Source organism: Pseudophryne corroboree, chromosome 4, assembly GCF_028390025.1.
Source record: "Pseudophryne corroboree isolate aPseCor3 chromosome 4, aPseCor3.hap2, whole genome shotgun sequence".
Lineage (NCBI taxonomy): Eukaryota > Metazoa > Chordata > Amphibia > Anura > Myobatrachidae > Pseudophryne > Pseudophryne corroboree.
In genome coordinates, this window is record NC_086447.1 from 563,248,256 (window position 1) to 563,265,770 (window position 17,515).

General features: G+C 47.2%; 1 protein-coding gene across 4 annotated transcripts in view; it reads right to left on the reverse strand.

Annotated features, from left to right (window-relative positions):
* The window catches only part of HEBP2 (heme binding protein 2), a 76,955-nt gene extending 64,359 nt beyond the window's left edge, over nucleotides 1-12,596 (reverse strand). Inside the window, exon 1 of one of the 4 annotated variants that reach the window (XM_063917424.1) lies at nucleotides 12,428-12,596. The gene's annotated coding sequence lies outside the window, so the exon portion shown is untranslated. Of the gene's footprint in view, nucleotides 1-87; nucleotides 186-12,427 lie in introns of those variants that run through there. The other 3 variants (XM_063917423.1, XM_063917428.1, XM_063917426.1) reach the window with 3 other exon arrangements.
* Between the last annotated feature and the right edge of the window lie 4,919 nt (nucleotides 12,597-17,515).

Genomic DNA, 17,515 nt, shown 5'->3' on the forward strand with positions numbered 1-17,515 from the left:
TGCAGGCTGTCACACGAGTAACAGCAGTGACTGTGTATGTGTACTACTCTAACAGCACTGACTGATCAATCCAAACGAGTCACTCACGGTTGCTGGAGTTGGACTGCACCACAACAACACACGCAGACATGTGTGAAATGTAGGAGTCAGGAGGACAGTGTCTTCCGATCCTGACTCCCAGTGCTGGGTGCTTACTAGTTGGTTAGTGAGAACCAGAGCTAGTTTTGTGACCTGTTGCCTAGCAGCAACCTAGAGAGGGGAGGGATCAGGCAGTCACATCTAAGGCAGACAGAGTCACAGAGTCTGCCTACAATGAACCCAAGATGCCCTTGATGCCGACCCACAGCAGCCAGGAAGGAGCCACAGGGACAGTGCAGCTCTCAGGAATATAAGAAACAGCAAACCATCGGAATACCATCAAATCATTACCATTCGATGGTGACAAACATTGGAATGCCACCATCGAGTGGTAAAATCACTAACATCAAAAGAAAAACATTGATGGTTAGCAAACATTGACCATCGATGTTCATCCCTATTCCAAGTCCCGCCCGGGACCGCCTCTCAGGGTGGGCTGCGCCTGTCACTCACCACGACCTCCAGCGTTCTCTGCCGCAGCTGCCGCTTCCTTGCTGGAACACAAGCCTCCGTCAGTAGCCATGGAAATCTTCATGTGCTTGGGCAGTAGATGCTTCTGGTATGTTTTGACTAAGATCTATAATGACCACAATCGTGTATCCCAGAATTGTGCATGTGTGCTATTGTTGTTATTTATAGATCAATTGCCAGAGAGACAGTGTAGTTAATGACTGTCTACCAAGCCATGCAGCTCCTGCTAAATCTTTATTTACAAACTTTATTGTCAGATCAGCAGCAAGAGTGCAGCTATAATAATTGCCAGCAGCTATATAGAATATAGGCATGATAATGTATGTATGGCTTAGTGATGTGCACCGGAAATTTTTCGGGTTTTGTGTTTTGGTTTTGGGTTCGGTTCCGCGGCCGTGTTTTGGATTCGGACGCGTTTTGGCAAAACCTTACCAAAATTTTTTTGTCGGATTCGGGTGTGTTTTGGATTCGGGTGTTTTTTTTTAAAAAAACCTCAAAAACAGCTTAAATCATAGAATTTGGGGGTCATTTTGATCCCATAGTATTATTAACCTCAATAACCATAATTTCCACTCATTTTCAGTCTATTCTGAACACCTCACACCTCACAATATTATTTTTAGTCCTAAAATTTGCCCCGAGGTTGCTGGATGGCTAAGCTAAGCGACCCAAAAGGCCGACACAAACACCTGGCCCATTTAGGAGTGGCACTGCAGTGTCAGGCAGGATGGCCCTTCCAAAAAATACTCCCCAAACAGCACATGATGCAAAGAAAAAAAGAGGCGCACCAAGGTCGCTGTGTGACTAAGCTAAGCGACCCAAGTGGCCGACACAAACACCTGGCCCATCTAGGAGTGGCACTGCAGTGTCAGGCAGGATGGCCCTTCCAAAAAATACTCCCCAAACAGCACATGATGCAAAGAAAAAAAGAGGCGCACCAAGGTGGCTGTGTGACTAAGCTAAGCAACACAAGTGGCCGACACAAACACCTGGCCCATCTAGGAGTGGCACTGCAGTGTCAATCAAGACAGGATGGCCCTTCCAAAAAATACTCCCCAAACAGCACATGATGCAAAGAAAAAAAGAGGCGCACCAAGGTGGCTGTGTGACTAAGCTAAGCGACACAAGTGGCCGACACAAACACCTGTCCCATCTAGGAGTGGCACTGCAGTGTCAATCAAGACAGGATGGCCCTTCCAAAAAATACTCCCCAAACAGCACATGATGCAAAGAAAAAAAGAGGCGCACCAAGGTGGCTGTGTGACTAAGCTAAGCGACACAAGTGGCCGACACAAACACCTGGCCCATCTAGGAGTGGCACTGCAGTGTCAATCAAGACAGGATGGCCCTTCCAAAAAATACTCCCCAAACAGCACATGATGCAAAGAAAAAAAGAGGCGCACCAAGGTGGCTGTGTGACTAAGCTAAGCGACACAAGTGGCCGACACAAACACCTGGCCCATCTAGGAGTGGCACTGCAGTGTCAATCAAGACAGGATGGCCCTTCCAAAAAATACTCCCCAAACAGCACATGATGCAAAGAAAAAAAGAGGCGCACCAAGGTGGCTGTGTGACTAAGCTAAGCGACACAAGTGGCCGACACAAACACCTGTCCCATCTAGGAGTGGCACTGCAGTGTCAATCAAGACAGGATGGCCCTTCCAAAAAAAACTCCCCAAACAGCACATGATGCAAAGAAAAAAAGAGGCGCACCAAGGTGGCTGTGTGACTAAGCTAAGCGACACAAGTGGCCGACACAAACACCTGGCCCATCTAGGAGTGGCACTGCAGTGTCAATCAAGACAGGATGGCCCTTCCAAAAAATACTCCCCAAACAGCACATGATGCAAAGAAAAAAAGAGGCGCACCAAGGTGGCTGTGTGACTAAGCTAAGCGACACAAGTGGCCGACACAAACACCTGTCCCATCTAGGAGTGGCACTGCAGTGTCAATCAAGACAGGATGGCCCTTCCAAAAAATACTCCCCAAACAGCACATGATGCAAAGAAAAAAAGAGGCGCACCAAGGTGGCTGTGTGACTAAGCTAAGCGACACAAGTGGCCGACACAAACACCTGGCCCATCTAGGAGTGGCACTGCAGTGTCAATCAAGACAGGATGGCCCTTCCAAAAAATACTCCCCAAACAGCACATGATGCAAAGAAAAAAAGAGGCGCACCAAGGTGGCTGTGTGACTAAGCTAATCGACACAAGTGGCCGACACAAACACATGGCCCATCTAGGAGTGGCACTGCAGTGTCAATCAAGACAGGATGGCCCTTCCAAAAAATACTCCCCAAACAGCACATGATGCCAAGAAAAATTAAAGAAAAAAGAGGTGCAAGATGGAATTGTCCTTGGGCCCTCCCACCCACCCTTATGTTGTATAAACAGGACATGCACACTTTAACGAACCCATCATTTCAGCGACAGGGTCTGTCACACGACTGTGACTGAAATGACTGGTTGGTTTGGGCCCCCACCAAAAAAAGAAGCAATCAATCTCTCCTTGCACAAACTGGCTCTACAGAGGCAAGATGTCCACCTCATCATCATCCTCCGATTCCTCACCCCTTTCACTGTGTACATCCCCCTCCTCACAGATTATTAATTCGTCCCCACTGGAATCCACCATCTCAGGTCCCCGTGTACTTTCTGGAGGCAATTGCTGCTGGTGAATGTCTCCACGGAGGAATTGATTATAATTCATTTTGATGAACATCATCTTCTCCACATTTTCTGGAAGTAACCTCGTACGCCGATTGCTGACAAGGTGAGCGGCTGCACTAAACACTCTTTCGGAGTACACACTGGAGGGAGGGCAACTTAGGTAGAATAAAGCCAGTTTGTGCAAGGGCCTCCAAATTGCCTCTTTTTCCTGCCAGTATACGTACAGACTGTCTGACGTGCCTACTTGGATGCGGTCACTCATATAATCCTCCACCATTCTTTCAATGGTGAGAGAATCATATGCAGTGACAGTAGACGACATGTCAGTAATCGTTTGCAGGTCCTTCAGTCCGGACCAGATGTCAGCACTCGCTCCAGACTGCACTGCATCACCGCCAGCGGGTGGGCTCGTAATTCTCAGCCTTTTCCTCGCACCCCCAGTTGCGGGAGAATGTGAAGGAGGAGATGGTGACAGGTCACGTTCCGCTTGACTTGACAATTTTCTCACCAGCGCCAGCAACACCCATATCCTCATCCTGGTGTACTTCAACAGTGACATCTGCAATTTGACTATCAGGAACTGGACTGCGGGTGCTCCTTTCAGCACTTGCAGGGGGCGTGCAAATGGTGGAAGGCGCAAGCTCTTCCCGTCCAGTGTTGGGAAGGTCAGGCATCGCAACCGACACAATTGGACTCTCCTTGGGGATTTGTGATTTTGAAGAACGCACAGTTCTTTGCTGTGCTTTTGCCAGCTTAAGTCTTTTCTTTTTTCTAGCGAGAGGATGAGTGCTTCCATCCTCATTTGAAGCTGAACCACTAGCCATGAACATAGGCCAGGGCCTCAGCCGTTCCTTGCCACTCCGTGTCGTAAATGGCATATTGGCAAGTTTACGCTTCTCCTCAAACGCTTTTAATTTTGATTTTTGGGTCATTTTACTGAACTTTTGTGTTTTGGATTTTACATGCTCTCTACTATGACATTGGGCATCGGCCTTGGCAGACGACGTTGATGGCATTTCATCATCTCGGCCATGACTAGTGGCAGCAGCTTCAGCACGAGGTGGAAGTGGATCTTGATCTTTCCCTTTAACCTCCACATTTTTGTTCTCCATTTTTTAATGTGTGGAATTATATGCCAGTATCAATAGCAATGGCCTACTACTATATTTACTGCGCACAACTAAAAGGCACCACAGGTATACAATGTAGATGGATGGATACTAGTATACTTTATGGATGACGAGTGACGACACAGAGGTAGGTACACAGCAGTGGCCTACCGTACTGCTATATACAGTATACTGGACCTGGTGGACACTGTCAGCAAACTGCTAAACTAGTCTAAAAAAAAGGCACCACAGGTATACAATGTAGATGGATGGATACTAGTATACTTTATGGATGACGAGTGACGACACAGAGGTAGGTACACAGCACGCAGTGGCCTACCGTACTGCTATATACAGTATACTGGACCTGGTGGACACTGTCAGCAAACTGCTAAACTAGTCTAAAAAAAAGGCACCACAGGTATACAATGTAGATGGATGGATAGTATACTTTATGGATGACGAGTGACGACAGAGAGGTAGGTACACAGCAGTGGCCTACCGTACTGCTATATACAGTATACTGGACCTGGTGGACACTGTCAGCAAACTGCTAAACTAGTCTAAAAAAAAGGCACCACAGGTATACAATGTAGATGGATGGATAGTATACTTTATGGATGACGAGTGACGACACAGAGGTAGGTACACAGCACGCAGTGGCCTACCGTACTGCTATATACAGTATACTGGACCTGGTGGACACTGTCAGCAAACTGCTAAACTAGTCTAAAAAAAAGGCACCACAGGTATACAATGTAGATGGATGGATAGTATACTTTATGGATGACGAGTGACGACACAGAGGTAGGTACACAGCACGCAGTGGCCTACCGTACTGCTATATACAGTATACTGGACCTGGTGGACACTGTCAGCAAACTGATAAACTAGTCTAAAAAAAAGGCACCACAGGTATACAATGTAGATGGATGGATACTAGTATACTTTATGGATGACGAGTGACGACACAGAGGTAGGTACACAGCAGTGGCCTACCGTACTGCTATATACAGTATACTGGACCTGGTGGACACTGTCAGCAAACTGCTAAACTAGTCTAAAAAAAAGGCACCACAGGTATACAATGTAGATGGATGGATACTAGTATACTTTATGGATGACGAGTGACGACACAGAGGTAGGTACACAGCACGCAGTGGCCTACCGTACTGCTATATACAGTATACTGGACCTGGTGGACACTGTCAGCAAACTGATAAACTAGTTTAAAAAAAAAGGCACCACAGGTATACAATGTAGATGGATGGATAGTATACTTTATGGATGACGAGTGACGACACAGAGGTAGGTACACAGCAGTGGCCTACCGTACTGCTATATACAGTATACTGGACCTGGTGGACACTGTCAGCAAACTGCTAAACTAGTCTAAAAAAAAGGCACCACAGGTATACAATGTAGATGGATGGATACTAGTATACTTTATGGATGACGAGTGACAACACAGAGGTAGGTACACAGCACGCAGTGGCCTACCGTACTGCTATATACAGTATACTGGACCTGGTGGACACTGTCAGCAAACTGATAAACTAGTTTAAAAAAAAGGCACCACAGGTATACAATGTAGATGGATGGATAGTATACTTTATGGATGACGAGTGACGACACAGAGGTAGGTACACAGCAGTGGCCTACCGTACTGCTATATACAGTATACTGGACCTGGTGGACACTGTCAGCAAACTGCTAAACTAGTCTAAAAAAAAGGCACCACAGGTATACAATGTAGATGGATGGATAGTATACTTTATGGATGACGAGTGACGACACAGAGGTAGGTACACAGCACGCAGTGGCCTACCGTACTGCTATATACAGTATACTGGACCTGGTGGACACTGTCAGCAAACTGCTAAACTAGTCTAAAAAAAAGGCACCACAGGTATACAATGTAGATGGATGGATACTAGTATACTTTATGGATGACGAGTGATGACACAGAGGTAGGTACACAGCAGTGGCCTACCGTACTGCTATATACAGTATACTGGACCTGGTGGACACTGTCAGCAAACTGCTAAACTAGTCTAAAAAAAAGGCACCACAGGTATACAATGTAGATGGATGGATAGTATACTTAATGGATGACGAGTGACGACACAGAGGTAGGTACAGCAGTGGCCTACCGTACTGCTATATATAGTATACTGGACCTGGTGGACACTGTCAGCAAACTGCTAAACTAAAATGCACCACAGGTATAGGAATGTAGATGGATAGTATACTTAATGGATGACGAGTTGACACAGAGGTAGGTACAGCAGTGCACTCTGCACTGTACTCCTCCTATATATAATATTAATTATACTGGTGGTCCCCAGTCCCCACAATAAAGCAGCACACTGTGAGCACAGATATGGAGTGTTTTTCAGGCAGACAAACGTATACTGGTGGTCACTGTCAGCAAAACTCTGCACTGTACTCCTGCTATAGCTGCTCCCCAGTCCCCACAATTAAGCACTCAGCACAGATTTATCATGCAGCACACTGAGCACAGATATGGTATGGAGCGTTTTTTTCAGGCAGAGAACGGATAAAAAAAACTAAACTCTGCACTGTACTCCTCCTAACAGCTGCTCCCCAATCCTCCCCACAATTATAGTAATAAACAAGCACAAGCAATCAAATCAACTGTCTTCTGACTTCTACTAAACAGAGAGGACACCAGCCACGTCCTCTCCCTATCATCTCCAATGCACATGTGAAAATGGCGGCGACGCGCGGCTGCTTATAGAATCCGAATCTCGCGAGAATCCGACAGCGGGATGATGACGTTCGGGCGCGCTCGGGTTAGCCGAGCAAGGCGGGAGGATCCGAGTCTGCTCGGACCCGTGTAAAAAAGGTAAAGCTCGAGTGGGTTCGGTTTCTCGGAAACCGAACCCGCTCATCACTACTTATGAGGAGGTTGGACTAAATCCTAAGGGACATATGACCAGCAGGGGATCCGGTCAAGATCCGAGCGTTCGGTATCCCACCTGTCAGAATCCCAACACTATTCGGAATGCCAACACCGGCATTCCAAATAGAGTCTCCAGCCCGGCGCTGGACTCACGACAGCCAGGATCCTGAACGCCGGAGAGGTAAGTCGTGTGGGGTTACGTTTAGGCTGTGTGTGTGTGGGGGGGCGGGGGGGGGGGGGGTAGGGTTAGGCTGTGCCCAGGGGGGGTTAAGTTTAGGCTGTGGGGAGGGGAAAGGCAGCGTTAGGCTGCGTGAAGGGGGGGGGGGTTAGGTTTAGAAACCACCGGGGAGAGTTAGAGTGCAAGGGATACATTGGGGCCATAACTAGGTGTGTGCAGAAGGTGCATTGCCCGCAAGGCGCACCCTCTACATACACCCTGAGAGGCCGCATATTCCTCCCGCTGACAGCCGCTCCCCTGTGCATGGCGCCCACAGCCCCAAGCTCCTGGCCTCCGCTCCAGACAGGCGCAGGGGGAGGGTGGCCACTGCTCTCCAAAATGCACCCAGAACCGCCTCTCAGGGTGGGCTGCGTCTGTCACCACCGACCTCCAGCGTTCTCCGCCACGGCTGCCGCTTCCTCGCTGGAACACAAACCTCCGTCAGCAGCAGGTAAACACTTGGGCTGGTGGGGAGACACTAGGAGCTGCTGGAGCCTCTAAGTGCTGCTGTAACTCTCAGCGCGGTTCCTTCTTTCAGCGGGTCACCTCAGCACACAACGGGTCACCTCAGCACACAACACCAACGGTGCTGAGCAGCCCCTATATAGGGGCTACATTGGAGTTGCCTGATGTTTCCCCTTACCCCTGATGCAGTGTACAGAGGGAGTGAGTTCTGGGTCAGGATCCGGCAGCAGTGCAGGCAGAACGGAGAAATCATGTAAGTGCCTACACACTACTCTACTCTACACTATATTACACTATACAGGTTGAGTATCCCATAACCAAATATTCCGAAATACGGAATATTCCGAAATATGGAGTTTTTTGAGTGAGAGTGAGATAGTGAAACCTTTGTTTTTTGATGGCTCAATGTAAACAAACTTTGTTTAATACACAAAGTTATTAAAAATATTGTATTAAATGACCTTCAGGCTGTGTGTATAAGGTGTATATGAAACATAAATGAATTGTGTGAATGTAGACACATGCACAAAGTTATAAAAAATATTGGCTAAAATTACCTTCAGGCTGTGTGTATAAGGTGTATATGAAACATAAATGCATTCTGTGCTTAGACTTAGGTCCCATCACCATGATATCTCATTATGGTATGCAATTATTCCAAAATACGGAAAAATCCCATATCCAAAATTCCTCTGGTCCCAAGCATTTTGGATAAGGGATACTCAACCTGTACTATACTACACTACACTACACCCTACACTGCACTACACCCTAAGGGTAGGTGGAGGGATGTAAGGTGCTCTGCCTGCTGTAATGTGTAAAAGGGGACTCTAACTCGCGTAATGTGTAAAAGGGGGCTCCACCTGGCTTAATGTGTGACAGGGACTCTACCTGGCGTAATGTGTGACAAGGGCTCTACCTGGTGTATTGTGTAAAAGGGGCTCTACCTGGTGTAATGTGTGTAAGTGGCGCTACTGTATGGCGTAATTCGAATAATGGAGACTACTGTGCAACGTAATATAAATTGGTATTATTTTGGGGTCATGTCACTTCCCCATGAAGCCACACCCCTATATTTTGTACGGCGGGCACTGGATTTATTTTACAAATGGGGGGCCGATGCTGCTTCTTTCACACAGCGCTAAAATGTCTTGTTACGGCACTGTCGTAGACACATGGTTTTTCATTTTTTTTCAACGTTTTAATACCTTACAATCCACGTAGACTATGATTGGGAAAAGTAACCTGTGCTGAGCGCAGCGGTAGCGGAGTGAGGCACCTTGCCCGAAGCTCACGAGCCATGCAAGAGGACGTGGTACACTAATGGGGCTAGCTTACGGCAGAAAAATGACACACAAATAAACAAATTGTGTCCTACCTTTTTTGTGTCCATTTACATGTCGACCTTTTGACCCTGTTAACCTTTCCTACTGTAGACCTTTTTAGTGTAGATGTATTAATCCGCACCCAATATTATTATAATTTCTTTATAGGGTGCCACAAAGTGTCCGTAGCACCATAAAAGTATAACAATAGGATAAATAATAGCATATCTTTCTTCACCTTACCATTGTAGTAGCACATCCCACTCCATCACATCTGCAATAATACATCACCTTCACCATACCATAGTAGTAAATGGGGGTACTCACGGAGCGATAATCTAAGCAATCTGACTAGATTGCTTAGAATATAAGCATGATCGCTCCGTGTGTACCCCCCACAGAGATAGCGATGCGCAGCCCGCGCATCGCTATCGCTGGTTCTAGATTGGCCTGCATGCAGGCTCAATCTAGCAGGTCGCTCATTTCACCCGCTGGGTGAAATGAGCGGCCTCCCGTCTCCCCCCGCACGCTCAGCACACATCGCGCTGTGCTGAGCGGGGGGAGAGATGTGTGCTGAGCGGTTCGCTCAGCACACATCTCTCCCACATCGGCCTTAACACACACCTATGACAACCCCTCTGTAGTAACATTTTTCACCTCTCAGCCCTGTAGTAACTCTCTACAGGGAAGTACACAGGGGGAGAGATGTGTGCTGAGCGATCTGTCACAGACCACTCAGCACACATCTCTCCCCCGCTCAGCACAGCGCGATGTGTGCTGAGCGAGGGGACATCTTAAGAAAAGTTACTGTGTTCTAAAACCTTTATGTTGCTGTAACATTTTACAACATACAGTAGTGGCGGTGCTTCTGGGGCAGATGTATTAAGCCTGGAGAAGTGATAAAGCAGTGATAAGTGCAAGGTGATAATGCACCAGCCAATCAGCTCCAATATGTAAATTTACAGTTAGGAGCTGATTGGCAGGTGCGTTATCACCTTGCACTTATCACTGCTTTATCACTTCTCCAGTCTTCATACATCTGCCCCTCTATTCAGTAATTATGTCATACATAAAGAACAGTGGGGATAATTCCAAGTTGATCGCAGCAGGAAATTTGTTAGCAGTTGGGCAAAACCATGGGGGTCATTCCGAGTTGTTAGCTCAGTATTTTTTTCTCGCAACGGAGCGATTAGTCGCTAATGCGCATGCGCAATGGCTGCAGTGCGACTGCGCCAAGTAAATTTGCTATGCAGTTAGGTATTTTACTCACGGCATTACGAGGTTTTTTCTTCGTTCTGGTGATCGTAATGTGATTGACAGTAAGTGGGTGTTTCTATGCGGAAACAGGGCGTTTTATGGGTGTGTGCGAAAAAACGCTACCGTTTCTGGGAAAAACGCGGGAGTGGCTGGAGAAACGGAGGAGTGTCTGGGCGAACGCTGGGTGTGTTTGTGACGTCAAACCAGGAATGACAAGCACTGAACAGATCGCAGATGCCGAGTAAGTGTGGAGCTACTCAGAAACTGCTAAGAAGTGTCTATTCGCTATTTTGCTAATCTTTCGTTCGCAATTTTGATAAGCTAGGATTCACTCCCAGTAGGCGGCGGCTTAGCGTGTGCAAAGCTGCTAAAAGCAGCTTGCGAGCTAACAACTCGGAATGACCCCCCATGTGCACTGCAGGGGAGGCAGATATAACATTTGCAGAGAGAGTTAGATTTGGGTGTGGTGTGTTCAATCTGCAATCAAAATTGCAGTGTAAAAATAAAGCAGCCAGTATTTACCCTGCACAGAAATAAAATAACCGACCCAAATCTAACTCTTTCTGCACATGTTATATCTGCCTCCCCTGCAGTGCACATGGTTTTGCACAACTGCTAAAAAATTTCCTGCTGCGATCAACTTGGAATTACCCCCAGTATTTTCTCCTACCGTAACTGTGAGGAGGAGGCTGGCAGTGCAGTGTAGGAAATGTTTTACATCTAATGTACTATATTTAAATTTTATAATCACATATCTCATTTATAGCAACTTTCCCGGTTCTAAGGTCCTTCGCCAGTACAGGAATACATACTATTTACCGTTGGACCGGATGCTGGCTGTCAATATCCCAACAGCGGCATCCCGTCCATCAGAATGTCGGCAATGGGGCGAGCGATAAGAGTCCCCTTGCAGGCTCGCAACGCTCACCACGCTGCGGGCTCGGTGGCTCGCCACAGGTTCTATTCTCACTCTATGGGTGTCATGGACACCCATGAGTGGGAATAGTCCTGTTGCGCCAGGATTCCGGCTGTCGGCATTTTTGGCTGTCGGGATTTCAGTGTTGGTATCCTGAATGCCGGGATCCCGACAGCCGGCATTTTAACTGCAACCCCCGGTACAATTGTCAATAGTCTACAATTCGACATGTGTGTTCAAACTTTGGAGCGGATGTATTAAACCTGGAGACGGCATAAGGAAGTGATAAAGCAGTGATAAGTGCAAGGTGATAAACGCACCATCCAATCAGATCCTAACTGTTAATTTACATATTGGAGCTGATTGGCTGGTGCGTTTATCACCTTGCACATATCACTGGTTTATCACTTCCTTACGCCTTCTCCAGGTTAATACATCTGCCCCGTTGTGGCTCACTGACAGCTTGCTCTCATGGTTTCCCTTTACCTAAATCATGTGCTTCAAGGTTTGTCTGTCACAGTTTGCATTAAAAAATAAATTTTTTAACATTTCTCTTAAAACACATTTTCTCTGGCATGGTCACATCTGATGCAACCAGTCAGAAACACCTCCTGTGCGGCTGCTGGAAAGAAGAAAGATATAATATTCCATAACCATATTATGGTCTTGATATACCTCAATATATTATATTTGCAAAAGATGTTGTGAAAGTTTATGACCTGATCAGTAATTAATCTGACTTTGTAGCAGCAACCTGTTATATAACGAGTTTGGATAATCCTATGCCACGTGCAAATGTGTAGGTCTATATAATAACCTGTTACATTGAGCTGCATTTCTCATTTTCTAGTAATATGATGGAATGAGAAGACTACATACAGGAAAAGCGATCTGCATGCCCTGATATGACACAAACACAGATCTGCTTACGAACCTGTCCCCAGCCGTTGTGCAGGTGCTGCTGTTGCTGTCACTGTATATACTGTATACTGGAGTCCTCTGTGTGTCTGACATGTGCAGTGCTGTCCCTGGTTAAGTAAGAAGTGGTTTTGTAACAGCTACAGACAGTATATAATGACATGCCTCTCCCACTCTACACACTGGCTGATGAGCAGAGCTGCTTTCATAACATGCATTTCTACAGCAGAGGGCGGACCTAGGCACAATGCTTGTATTGTGTATGCAGAATATCTGTCTCAGCGAGGCAGTACTATAGGGATTAGGGGGAAATGTGCAGTGAAACAGAGAAAACATTATAATCGATCAATTTGTAAAACTAAATGTTAGCCGTTCAAAAAATAACATCTCCTTCTTGTATTGCATGATTAGGCAATTTGCAGAACTACAAATACTAAGGGGCCCATTTATCACTGTATATTTGCGGCCTAATCCCTGAAAACACAGGTTTTCTCTGATACCTGCTGCAATCCCTCCATTCCCGCTGGCAGCTGCATCACCCTACTGCAGTGGCGTGCAGTGAGGTCAGTGGCTGGTGAGGCACTGCAGCCATAATGTCCGCCGAGTCCCGCCGATGATCCCTACCGCCACCGAGCCAATGCCAGCTACTGCCACTGAGCCGATGTCTGCTACTGCCACCGTCCCTGATGCCCGCTACCCCTGCCACTAATGCCCACCACCCCCACCAATGACTTACAAAATCACCCACCATCAACTGCCCTGGCCCCCCTGCCACTAATTCGCATATCAGTCCGATGCCACCACCGCCAATGCCTGCAGCCTGCCTGCTCATCAAACTTGTGATGGGCAGGTGGCTAATAAATAGAACTGGGGAGGGAGTGGAAGGAGGTCATAAATGCAATTTTGTTATACAGTGCTTCCCTTAACTTAATAGCGCCATGGGTGTGAGAGGGCAATGCTAGGGAGAGGGTGACACCAGAGAAAGGGTGACAGCAGTGGGTGATAGGGAGAGGGTGACAGCAGTGGGTGACAGGAAGAGGGTGACGCCAGGTAGAGGGTGACAGCAGTGAGTGACACCAGATAGAGGGTGACAGGGAGAGGGTGACAGCAGTGGGTGATGCCAGGGAAAGCGTAACAGCAGTAGCAGTGGGTGAGACTGTGACAGAGAGAAGGAAAGGGTAATGGGGACAGGCAGTGAGTAACAATTATACTGCTATTTACTTACCTGGTCCAGGGCCTAGAACTGCAGCGTGACTCTTCCTTTGATGTTTACTTCGGGGATCGCCGGTGGAAATTGCAAGCAGGAATCCAGGTTTGGAGGTAGAGTGAGAGAAGAGGGGATGAGCGAGGATCCGTGGCCTCTCCTCCCTCCTCTAGCCGGACTGCACTCAGTGCCAGCTGCAGCTCATGATTTTAATTAGTGGCAGAGTAGGCCAGAGATGGGCAGTGAAAGTGAGGTGGGCACAAGTTACGGGACTGGGGGCTCTCTGGCTGCGCCGCACACAGGGAAATTTCTCGGCAACCACTTCCCTGGCCAGCGGCACTCCCCCTCTGCCACGGTGCATGGGCAGAGCCGGATTAAGGCTCCAGGGGGCCCAGGGTACTTAAGACATGGGGGGGCCTCTAAGGACTAATATATAGCTATATATGGTATACGGCATTCAATTCAAATAACTGGACACAAGAGTCTCCTTCACAATCAACGTTTCGGTATTATTAACCTTTGTCAGGATCCTGGCGAATGTTAATAATACCAAAATGTTGATCTTGAAGGAAACTCTTTTGCCCAGTTATTTGAATTGAATGCCAGTCCTGAGTGTGCCACCCACACTGCTGAATAAATATATATATATATATATATATACACAAACATATATATATATATATATATATACAGATATACATAGAGATAGACTGCACTACATCACATACTGACCATGGACAGTCTGTACTACACCCAGACCCTATATATACTGCACTACATCACATACTGACCATGCACACTGTATTACACCCAGACTGACCCTATATATACTGCACTACATCACATACTGACCGTGCACACTGTACTACACCTAGACTGACCCTATATATACTGTACATCACATACTGACCGTTCACACTGTACTACACCTAGACTGACCCTATATATACTGTACATCACATACTGACCATGCACACTGTACTACACCTAGACTGACCCTATATATACTGTACATCACATACTGACCATGCACACTGTACTACACCTAGACTGACCCTATATATACTGTACATCACATACTGACCATGCACACTGTACTACACCTAGACTGACCCTATATATACTGTACAGTACATCACATACTGACCCTTTACTCGCTACATAATAACCTTTCACAGACTACACACTACACAACAAACTGACAAGTTGCGCACACTACTATGCAGAGAGAGCACCCCAGCCTTGGCGGCTAGCACGTCCTCGGTTACATTGCGGGTGGGCAGAAGCAGGTACACGGAGAGCGGCAGCGTTGGCAGCAGCCGCACCGACATCTCCCTCATCCCGGCGGCACTTCCAGGTGTGGGACGTCACCCTGCGCTCCCTCAGCTCCTTGCTGATGTACACTAGAGTACATGGCAGGGACAAAACAGGTGAGGTTGGGAGGGTGTGCGGGCGCAGCGTAGTACGGAGTGGGGCGCCGATCGCTATAGGCAGTACGAGACTGCAGAGGAGACGGACGGACGGATGGACGGGGGGGGGGGGGGGCGGCGGCGGTGACAGGGTGCTCCCCCTCAAGCCGCATCCGCCCAATCACAACTTCCACAGTGACAGGGGCGTGCTTTCATTTGGGCTGAAAGCACGCCCCTGTGAAAGAGGCACTTAAACTTGTGCCGCTTTCAGTGATTTTTTGAATGGGCTTCTACTGCCCGATGTCAGGCACCGCCCCCCGCTTCCGCTACTTTAGCATTGACAGCTGGAGGCACCGAGAGCGGTGCCTCCAAAACACTATTACAGCCTGTTTTTACAGTGGTAAAAACTATTAGAATAATATAAAGGATAAAACAGATACTTATGACACAGAATATGTGTCATAAGTATCTTCTTTATATTATTTTAATCATTAATGACAGGGGAGGCACTGCCTCCCCTGACTGCACGTCCCTGCCCTACTGGCAGATTTAGCATTTTCCAGAATGCAAAGCATTCCAGAGATTGATACCTGCCGCTACTGTCAGATGATGGTAGCCCACTGCAGCATATGGGCTACACACCGCAAATGTAGTTCCAGTTGGTTCCCCTGCGGCACTCCACTGATGACTGATGTGCGGTCAGCAGGTTCGCGTATGCGCAGAAGCACCGACAGCTCACTGAGCACATCACAGGGACGTGCTCCTTTCGGAGCCCCTGTCCCTGCGGGTACCTGGCAATGCTTCCTGCCGATGTAATTGCATGCAGTGCAATTCTGGGCACTAATATCACACCCAGATCGCATTGAATATGCAATTAATGATATCTGGGTCCCTAAAGCTGTTGTAGAACTACAAATATCACTATGCTATGCCAGGACTGATAGAGCATGCTAAGATTTGTGCTTTTACAGCCATTCAGGTTGCCTTCCTTCTTTGCTGAGCTATATCCACAATACCCACTTGTAAATTACACTGCCTTGGGGGGGAGGGGGGGCTCTCAGCAGTATGTTATATCAATAATTACAGTTTAGAAGTCTTAAAGGTGAAAGGTCCAGTTGGGAAGGATGGGGGCTTGGCACTACAAATCACGTCACTGTGGCCCCTTCCCCTGTGACATAATGTTGCTGGGGGCTAGGCCACAATAACATGATTTATAGCTAATTGCATCACGTCCCTCTGCACTGCCAATGTGAAAGGAAAAATGGGCAAGATGCAGGAGGACTGCCCACTATCGCTGGAGCCACAAGAAACTCACAGATTTGTCAGTCTGGAAAAATACAGTTTTCACAACAAGTAATATAGAAAAACAGTCTAGATATCATTTTGCATGAGAGTGGCAGAACTGCTGGAGACATGGATCTAACTATAGTGGGTGTCAATACTATGGGGCTTAGAGGCTTGGGGGGTCCCCGGGCCCAAGCCTTATAGTTGTCTATGAAGTTCCAATAATTGTTTGGAAAAACAATTGGGTCTGGGCAGGGCAAGAGACAGAGGGGGTCAAAGGGGACAACTGTACTGGGCCCCAATAATCAGAGGGGCCCCAAGGATACACCACTTACTGCCTGGCAGGGATGTGAGTCGCCTTGTCCAAATAGGGCAGCGAGCTGTAGATGGTGTGGGTGCAGCCTCAGACTGACAGGAGCCTCTCACACACTGGACTGTACGTCGTGAGTGTGCGCCCATTCGTCAGAATCCAGCTCTATTGTAGGGAGTTACAGAACATGGTAGCAGCTCTGCTGGGCAGGATTCCTGTGCCCTGCACTGACCTCTTCTGGTAGGATGTGCGGGCTGCATGGTACCTGCTGTGCACAGCGGGATGGAAGATGTGGGCTGCAGCAGGAGCTAGGCACAGGGGGCTGCAGACTCTGGCCACTGAGTTGGAAGCAGTGGGGAGACAGCGGAAAGGGATTTTAAAAGATCCCTTTCCGTACAAGAAACAGTGTACAGTCAAGCTTGTGATGTGATTCAGGAGCTGAGGAGGGTATACAGTTACACCGTCAATTTCCAATCGGAAGTTGATGAATAGCGTAATTTCTACATCCCCATTCTTTTTTTTTTTTTCCAAAATATTTTTATTGAGGTCAAAAAGGCATGTTGAATCATAACAGATGATGACATATAATGACATATAATTCAACTGTACCTGGGGCCACATTAGCCACCCGGGACAGTTGTGTGTGAAAAGAAAGAGAAAATAGAATCCAAAGCCTAGAACAGAGAACCTCACATTTTCACTTTTTACATCGATACATTTAGATATATGTTATATCATAGTATTGTGTAACCAAATAGCAAAGTTAGTAAACATAAAATATGATGGAACAGTTAATGTGTTCCTGCTAATTAGCAGATTCTTTGCCTAGCAGTAAAGCATATTAATGCGTCTCCCCCTTTGGGGATCGCTAAATCCTAAAACAATAAAAACATTAAC